We start from the raw sequence: 10,529 nt of genomic DNA on the forward strand, positions 1-10,529 counted from the left end.
ATGATGGAGATGATGGAGATGATGGACATGATGGACAGCACTTATCCAGTTCAAGCATGAGCACCACACTCCAAGTGGAAGCTGTGGTAGGTGCAGTCGCCATGACAACCTAGGTGGGAGTACACAATGGGAACACATCAACAGGAGATTTGGACTCATGTGTCTCCATGTTGCACAGCTCTGCATACGTTTCTACGTGGGCGTCAACGAGGCCGCCAGTCCTCCGAGGTCCACTTGTAACACATCCTCACGTTTAGTCCTTAGTCACCGGCTCTCGTACTCGTCAGGAGGAACGAGGAGATGGTGTGTCCACCTGTCCCACTCACAGGAGGAACGAGGAGATGGTGTGTCCACCTGTCCCACTCACAGGCGGAACGAAGAGATGGTGTGTCCACCTGTCCCACTCACAGGAAGAACGAGGAGATGGTGTGTCCACCTGTCCCACTCACAGCAGTCACATGACCTGAAAGCAGACGTAACATCAGCACCTGTTGTCCGTCTCCGTGGCAACACCTGACCAACTCAGCTAGCAGGACATGTCAGCTGACACAAGATGAGCTTGGAGATTAGCAAGGGCACAGCTAAGTAATGTACATGTTGATGTACATGTTGATGTACATGTTGATGTATAAGTAATGTACATGTTGATGTACATGTTGATGTATAAGTAATGTACATGTTGATGTACATGTTGATGTACATGTTGATGTACATGTTGATGTATAAGTAATGTACATGTTGATGTACATGTTGATGTACATGTTGATGTATAAGTAATGTACATGTTGATGTACATGTTAATGTACATGTTGATGTATAAGTAATGTACATGTTGATGTACATGTTGATGTACATGTTGATGTACATGTTGATGTACATGTTGATGTATAAGTAATGTACATGTTGATGTACATGTTGATGTACATGTTGATGTACATGTTGATGTATAAGTAATGTACATGATGATGTGCATGTTGATGTACATGTTGATGTACGTGTTGATGTACATGTTGATGTACATGTTGATGTATAAGTAATGTACATGTTGATGTATAAGTAATGTACATGTTGACGTACATGTTGATGTACATGTTGATGTACATGTTGATGTACATGTTGATGTACATGTTGATGTATAAGTAATGTACATGTTGATGTATAAGTAATGTACATGTTGATGTACATGTTGATGTACATGTTGATGTACATGTTGATGTACATGTTGATGTACATGTTGATGTACATGTTGATGTATAAGTAATGTACATGTTGATGTACATGTTGATGTACATGTTGATGTACATGTTGATGTACATGTTGATGTACATGTTGATGTATAAGTAATGTACATGTTGATGTACATGTTGATGTACATGTTGATGTACATGTTGATGTACATGTTGATGTATAAGTAATGTACATGTTGATGTATAAGTAATGTACATGTTGATGTACACGTTGATGTACATGTTGATGTACATGTTGATGTACATGTTGATGTACATGTTGATGTACATGTTGATGTATAAGTAATGTACATGTTGATGTATAAGTATTGCACATGTTGATGTACATGTTGATGTATAAGTAATGCACATGTTGATGTACATGTTGATGTATAAGTAATGTACATGTTGATGTACATGTTGATGTACATGTTGATGTATAAGTAATGCACATGTTGATGTACATGTTGATGTATAAGTAATGCCCATGTTGATGTAAATGTTGATGTACATGTTGATGTATAAGTAATGTACATGTTGATGTATAAGTATTGCACATGTTGATGTACATGTTGATGTATAAGTAATGCACATGTTGATGTACATGTTGATGTATAAGTAATGTACATGTTGATGTACATGTTGATGTACATGTTGATGTATAAGTAATGCACATGTTGATGTACATGTTGATGTATAAGTAATGCACATGTTGATGTAAATGTTGATGTACATGTTGATGTATAAGTAATGCACATGTTGATGTACATGTTGATGTATAAGTAATGCACATGTTGATGTACATGTTGATGTATAAGTAATGCACATGTTGATGTACATGTTGATGTATAAGTAATGCACATGTTGATGTACATGTTGATGTATAAGTAATGCACATGTTGATGTACATGTTGATGTACATGTTGATGTATAAGTAATGTACATGTTGATGTACATGTTGATGTATAAGTAATGTACACATTGATGTACATGTTGATGTATAAGTAATGTACATGTTGATGTACATGTTTATGTATAAGTAATGTACATGTTGATGTATAAGTAATGTACATGTTGATGTACATGTTGATGTATAAGTAATGTACATGTTGATGTACATGTTGATGTATAAGTAATGTACATGTTGATGTACATGTTGATTTATAAGTAATGTACATGTTGATGTACAAGTTGAATTACATGTTAATGTACATGTTGATGTATAAGTAATGTACATGTTGATGTACATGTTGAATTACATGTTAATGTACATGTCGATGTATAAGTAATGTACATGTTGATGTACATGTTGATGTACATGTTGATGTACATGTTGAATTACATGTTAATGTACATGTTGATGTATAAGTAATGTACATGTTGATGTACATGTTGATGTACATGTTGATGTATAAGTAATGTACATGTTGATGTATAAGTAATGTACATGTTGATGTACATGTTGATTTATAAGTAATGTACATGTTGATGTACATGTTGAATTACATGTTAATGTACATGTTGATGTATAAGTAATGTACATGTTGATGTACATGTTGAATTGCATGTTAATGTACATGTCGATGTATAAGTAATGTACATGTTGATGTACATGTTGATGTACATGTTGATGCACATGTTAAAGTACATGTTGATGTATAAGTAATGTACATGTTGATGTATAAGTAATATACATGTTGATGTACATGTTGATTTATAAGTAATGCTCATGTTGATGTACATGTTGATGTATAAGTAATGTACATGTTGATGTACATGTTGATGTATAAGTAATGTACATGTTGATGTCTAAGTAATGTACATGTTGATGTATAAGTAATGTACATGTTGATGTACATGTTGATGTATAAGTAATGTACATGTTGATGTATAAGTAATGTACATGTTGATGTATAAGTAATGCACATGTTGATGTACATGTTACTTATAAGTAAAATTACAACTTTTTTTTATTTTTTTTAAATTGCAACTTTTATCATAATATTGCACACATGTTCAGTTTCCCTTGTAAAATTTTGACTTGCATTATGTAAAATTACGACTTTTGTTATAAAACCGCCAAAAATTCCAAGTTTTTCTTGTGAAACTGTGACCTTTTTTCTTGTGAAATTCCAACTCATTTTTCACAACAAGATTTGTTATAAATGCATAGTTTGTATATATTATTAATGTTGTAAATACTCATCTTTATATATCTAGAAAGGCTGGTCCTCAAGAGGTAGGCATTTTTCTCAGGTCTCAAGAAGGTGAGAAATACAAGTGTGTGTGTGCGTGTGTGTGTGTGTGTGTGTGTGTGTGTGTGTGTGTGTGTGTGTGTGTGTGTGTGTGTGTGTGTGTGTGTGTGTGTGTGTGTGTGTGTGTGTGTGTGTGTGTGTGAGTGTGTGTGTGGGTGTTGCTAACAATCAAGTGCGTGCAGACAGAAGGATGATCAACACCTTCATTTGTTTTCTCGACTGAGCGCTACACCTTCACACTTGTAGGCGGGTGTGTGTGTGTGTGTGTGTGTGTGTGTGTGTGTGTGTGTGTGTGTGTGTGTGTGTGTGTGTGTGTGTGTGTGTGTGTGTGTGTGTGTGTGTGTGTGTATCTCTGCTTTGCAACTTGTCATCATCAGCGGCGGCCATGTTTGTCAGAGGAAGCTGAGGGCGATGAGAAGGTTGTGCTGGTGGCCCACATCCCCGCCAAGATGGATGCCAGGTGTCGCCTTAAAGGCCACACGGCGTCTCGGCGTGATGGATCGCGGGCGAGGAGGTTCGAGGAGGCGAAGGGTCCGAGCTGGAGGCGCTTGATAACGCCGGCAGCTGGCAAGCGCATGCAAATGACGCGCGAGCTCTCAAAAACGCTCTTTTCTCCAAAGCGACGTCTTCATGAGCGACGGACTGGCGCTGACAAAACGTCTTCCCGGAAAAGGTCAGCGAGAAGAAGCATAACTAAACTGGGACAAAGAGCGCTGAGGACGCCGCTAAAACGGCGACTTTGTGGTCCACAAAAGTCTCCTGCAAAGACCAAGTGTGGGTTTCAAAGTAAAAAACAGCAGTAAAAAACATGACAGTAGACCAGGACTTTTTTCTCCTACGCTTTGACCCCTGCGGCTTATAAAACGGTGCATAACGCAAATAGTTTAAATAAAAAACAAGCAAAGACACTGAAAATGTTAAGTTAAAAGTTAAAGTACCACTAGGTGTGGCGAAATTATTTGACCCATCACTCTTGATCACCCCCTGGGAGGTGAGGGGAGCAGTGAGCAGCAGAGGTGGCCACGACCGGGAATCATTTTTGGTGATTCAACCCCCAATTCCAACCCTTAATGCTGAGTGCCAAGCAGGGAGGTAATGGCTCCCATTTTTATAGTCTTTGGTATGACTCGGCCGGGGTTTGAACTCACAACCTACCCATCTCAGGGCGGACACTCTAACCACTAGGTGTGTGTTATTGTCTGTGCTGTGGCGCCATCTTTTGGGCGAGTTCACTCAATGCGGGTCTGCTTTGATTGTGCCTTCAACCGGAAGTAGAAGTGCCAATCCGTCTTCCAGTGCTTTCATGTTTTTATTTCTATTTTATCTATGTTTCTGTTTTATTCAGTGTTTTTATTTCTATTTTAATATTCTATTATATATTCTAACTTTATATTTTATTTAATTTATTTATTTTTTTATACTTTGTAGCACTTTGAGATTTTAACAAATGTAAAGTGCGTTACAAATGTAATTCATTATTATTCATTATTATTATTATTATTATTATTTCTAACCGTCCATAGCGTTTCTACTCCTACTAGCGTTTGTAAGTTTTACAATATAACTAAAACAATTCTTACTTACTAAAGCGTCCCATGTGTGACGTATGTAGGAGTGTTTTCATGCATATTTGTACGTGCTATCATAACATACCGTGGATTCCAGACTATAAGCCGGTACCTTTACCTACACTTTGACTCTTGCGGCTAATTTATGGATTTTTTTATGGGTTTTTCTTTGCTGGCGGCTATGGTAAAAATAATTGTATTTAAAAAAACAAGCCAAAACACTTGTGCGATGGGTGCTATTTTTTTTTTCAACCTAAGTGTCGTTCATTTTTCTAGCCGTCCATAGCGGTTCTACTTGTATAAATTATTAATTCATCACTCCGAACAACGTTTTACAATATAACTAAAGCAATTCTTACTTACTAAATTAATTTGATAAAAAAACAAGCAAAAACACTTGAGCGATGGGTGCTATATTTTTTTTTAAACCTAAGTGTCGTTCATTCTTCTAGCCGTCCATAGCGGTTTTACTTGTAAAAATTCTTCATTCACCACTCCAAGCAATGTTTGTAAGTTTTACAATATAACTAAAACAATTCTCACTTACTAAAGCGTCCCACGTGTGACGTCTGGAGGAGTTTTTTTCATGCATATTTGTACGTGCTATCATAACATACCGTAGATTCCAGACTATAAGCCGGTATATAAGCCACACCCACTACATGTTGGAAGAAAAAAGATGTGATCCTAGGTCCTAATCCTCTTACCTGATCATAGGCACTAATCCTAGACCTTGATCGTGGACCATTATCCTAGTACATGATCATAGACCATTATCCTGTGACCTGATCCTAGACCCTAATCCTAGTACCTAATTTTAACACAAGACCTTAGTACTTGAGTTTAGCACCCAACTTTATCACCTGACCCTAGTACCTAATTTTGACACAAGATCTTAGTACCCGACTTTATCACCTGATCTTAGTACCTAATTTTAACACGAGACCTTAGTATCTGAGTTTAGCACCCAACTTTATCACCTGACCCAAGTACCTAATTTTAACACAAGACCTTAGTACCCAACTTTATCACCTCATCCTAGTACCTAATTTTAACACAAGACCTTAGTACCTGAGTTTAGCACCCAACTTTATCAGCTGATCCTAGTACCTAATTTTAACACAAGACCTTAGTACCCAACTTTATCACCTGATCCTAGTACCTAATTTTAACACAAGACCTTAGTACCTGAGTTTAGCACCCAACTTTATCACCTGATCATAGTACCTAATTTTAACACAAGACCTTAGTACCTGAGTTTAGCACCCGACTTTATCACCTGATCCTAGTACCTAATTTTAACACAAGACCTTAGTACCCGACTTTATCACCTGATCCTAGTACCTAATTTTAACACAAATCCTTAGTATCTGAGTTTAGCACCCGACTTTATCACCTGACCCAAGTACCTAATTTTGAAACAAGACCTTAGTACCCGACTTTATCACCTGACCCTAGTACCTAATTTTAACACAAGACCTTAGTACCCAACTTTTTGACCTAATCCTAGTACCTAATTTTAACACAAGACCTTAGTACCCGACTTTATCACCTGATCCTAGTACCTAATTTTAACACAAGACCTTAGTACCCGACTTTATCACCTGACCCTAGTAACTAATTTTAACACAAGACCTTAGCACCTGACTTTATCACCTGATCCTAGTACCTAATTTTAACACAAGACCTTAGCACCCGACTTTTTCACCTGATCCTAGTACCTAATTTTAACACAAGCCCTTAGTACCCGACTTTATCACCTGACCCTAGTAACTAATTTTAACACGAGACCTTAGTACCCGACTTTATCACCTGATCCTAGTACCTAATTTTAACACAAGCCCTTGGTACCCGACTTTATCACCTGACCCTAGTAACTAATTTTAACACAATACCTTAGCACCCGACTTTATCACCTGATCCTAGTACCTAATTTTAACACAAGACCTTAGTACCCGACTTTATCACCTGACCCTAGTACCTAATTTTAACACAAGACCTTAGTACCCGACTTTATCACCTGATCCTAGTACCTAATTTTAACACAAGACCTTAGTACCCGACTTTATCACCTGATCTTAGTACCTAATTTTAACACAAGACCTTAGTACCCGAATTCATCACCTGACCCTAGTACCTAATTTTAACACAAGACCTTAGTACCCGACTTTATCACCTGATCATAGTACCTAATTTTAACACAAGACCTTAGTACCTGAGTTTAGCACCCGACTTTATCACCTGATCATAGTACCTAATTGTAACACAAGACCTTAGTACCTGAGTTTAGCACCCGACTTTATCACCTGATCCTGGTACCTAATTTTAACACAAGACCTTAGTACCCGACTTTATCACCTGATCCTAGTACCTAATTTTAACACAAATCCTTAGTATCTGAGTTTAGCACCCGACTTTATCACCTGACCCAAGTACCTAATTTTAACACAAGACCTTAGTACCCGACTTTATCACCTGATCCTAGTACCTAATTTTGACACAAGACCTTAGTACCCGACTTTATCACCTGATCCTAGTACCTAATTTTAACACAAGACCTTAGTACCCGACTTTATCACCTGATCCTAGTACCTAATTTTAACACAAGACCTTAGTACCCGACTTTATCACCTGATCCTAGCACATGACCGTAGCATCTTTAATTTCAACATCGTCAACACCCGGGGTGAGGATTTGATTCAGAATGGATTTTATTATTCATCATTTTGTCCATATAAATTATAATGCATTATTATATCAATAGGAAATGTTATAATCCATATATTTATATAATTTGCATTATTGTCATAGACAATTATTATCATTAATAATATTTTAGGCCTATAAAATAGTACTAGTAAGGGAGGGATGTTGCCAAGGGAGAATGTTGTGTAACATGTTTTTGTATGTTTACTTATTAACATTAAAGTGATGTTTTTCTGCAGTGTCAATCATGTATATGTCTGATATTTAGTGTGAATAATCATTAGTATTTTTACTCAGGACTTTACTTACTTTCAAATTTCCCTTGAGGTGAATTTTAAATCCTTGAAAGGTGAAACAAAAATCCCATTCGAAGCTTATTATGTGAATATGACTGCAAAGTGTTTAAGGAATTGAACGTCACACAGTTTTGAAGGAAATAAACAACAACCGTAAATGGTTATATTTTATTAATAAATGTTGCTGGCGTTGAAGTGCAGTTAGCGTAGCATAGATTAGCATAGATCAACAGCTTGTGTCGGAGCCGTGAAGCAAAGTCATAATAATAATAATAATAATAATAATAACGAGTCCGACACATGGCTGAACACAGACGCTCGTAAAAATGAATTAGCTTCCAATGATCCATCGCAAACATTTACATCAAATATTACATATTTATATTTCTACACTTGCTGAATATTTTTATCAGTTATGCATCGTTTCCAGCTGAAAGAAGACACCACGGGCTAGAGTTGTACGGTATACCGGTACTAGTAAAGTACCCCCGCACTAATGAATCAAAAAGTGGTAATATTATTTAGTTTTTTTGCGGGCATGACGGCGCGTTGTCACGTCCTGACATTGCTGGTTTTACAAGCAGAGGAGCATGTTCGGCAGCACGCACACACAGAGTACTTACAAGCAGACACAGTGTGTAGACAGAACGGGAGAATGGACGCATTTTGGCTTAAAAACTAACGATAAAGGTGAAGTTATAACACTAAAAACGCCCTCAGGAACGTGTCCTTTAAGACATGGAGTGAATTAATTAACTCATGTTAAATTTTGCTTATGGTGAATGTTCATATTCACCTTGGAGAATTAGAACCACCAAATGTAAGTAAACAGTGGTATTTCTATATGAGCACATAATAAGATAAGGCCCCCTAGTTTGACATTTGCAGGTGGATTGGATCACTTCTCGTAGGATAAGAGGCCCTAATTGGGACTTCGGAATGCAAAAGTGATAGCCCTATCCCGGAGAAGAGACTACGTGTCGAGCTCAAGGCCAACATTTAAGTTATGACTTAATAATAATAATAATAATAATAATAATAATAATAATAATGAATTACATTTGTAACACACTTTACATTTGTTAAAATCTCAAAGTGCTACAAAATATTAAAAAATAAATAAATAGAAAGTTAGAATTTATAATAGAAAATTAAAATAGAAATGAAAACATGAAAAACACTAGATAATGTTGCGTGGACAGCTCTTCCTCCCAGGGATTTTAAGATGCTGTCCATTCCCAAGTTCTTTTAATGGCAAATAAGCTGGAGTTTAAATTGATCACCAGGCAGTAGTTGGTATTTTGTGGTTTATTCTCAAAGCTTTGAAGACAAACGTGAGACCAAATCCAGTACAGAAGCGTTCCCTCGCCCAGTCTAGATCGATCTCCCAAAACCCCGGAAGTCCTGTGTTCTTCCCTCTGTCCCTCGCTCCCACCCTCATTGTTTAGACTACTTCCCGAGTTATCTCTACTATCTGCATTCCACTGCTAGAAGGCCGGCACACATTACTATGAGAGAGAAAAAAGGAAGAATACTAGCTATTTTGTAATACGACCACGAAACTAAAGAAGTAACACTTAAATATGAATATATGTAATTATCCACTTCCGTCAATAAACACTAGATAAAAAATAAACATAGATAAAAAATAGAAATAAACGCATTAAAGCACTGGATAAAAACAGATTGGCAAGCAGTGTATTTAAAACTAAGAAGGCAGAGAAATTGGATTTAAAAAAAAACAAAAAAAAAATGTTGTTTTCCAGAAACTTACACACAAACATCTCCTTTTATGGTCATGGTGTGCTGTCCTGACTTGGCACACACACACACAAAACGGATGGTTTTGCCTCATTTTCTTGAGCTGACCTCCTCCAGGAACTGCAGTCCTGTATAATGACACTCGCTTGTAAAAAAAGCAACTTTTAGTTCAGTCTCTTCTGATCCAGCCGCACTGCCGTGTCGCCCTTCTGTACGGGCGAGGATGACAAGACCAGAAATACACATCAGTATTCCGGAGATGTTCCGTGTTGGAAAAAGTAAGGAGGAGGTGTGACACCTTTCAAGCCAACACCAAAACACCTTAATCTTCCTCACGTTTGCTGCATATTCTCTATAAGAGGATGTGTTCAAGTCAGCTGGCAGCTTCACGCTGTGTGAGCTAACACACACACACACACACACACACACACACACACATTTTTGTATTTGTTACCTTCTTGAGACCTGAGAAAAATGCCTACCTCTTTAGGACCACCCTTTGTAGATGTATAAGGATTAGTATTTACAACATTAATACTATAACTTTGATGTACATATTATGCAAGTATAAAAAAGCTTGTTGGAATTTCACAAGAAAAACTTGGAATTTTGGCAGTATTCTATCAAAAGTCGTCATTTTACTCAACGCAAGTCAAAATTTGACAAGAGAAACCGAACATGTGTGCAATATTATGATAAAAGTTGGAATTTTACTCA

Source organism: Entelurus aequoreus, linkage group LG09, assembly GCF_033978785.1.
Source record: "Entelurus aequoreus isolate RoL-2023_Sb linkage group LG09, RoL_Eaeq_v1.1, whole genome shotgun sequence".
NCBI lineage: Eukaryota > Metazoa > Chordata > Actinopteri > Syngnathiformes > Syngnathidae > Entelurus > Entelurus aequoreus.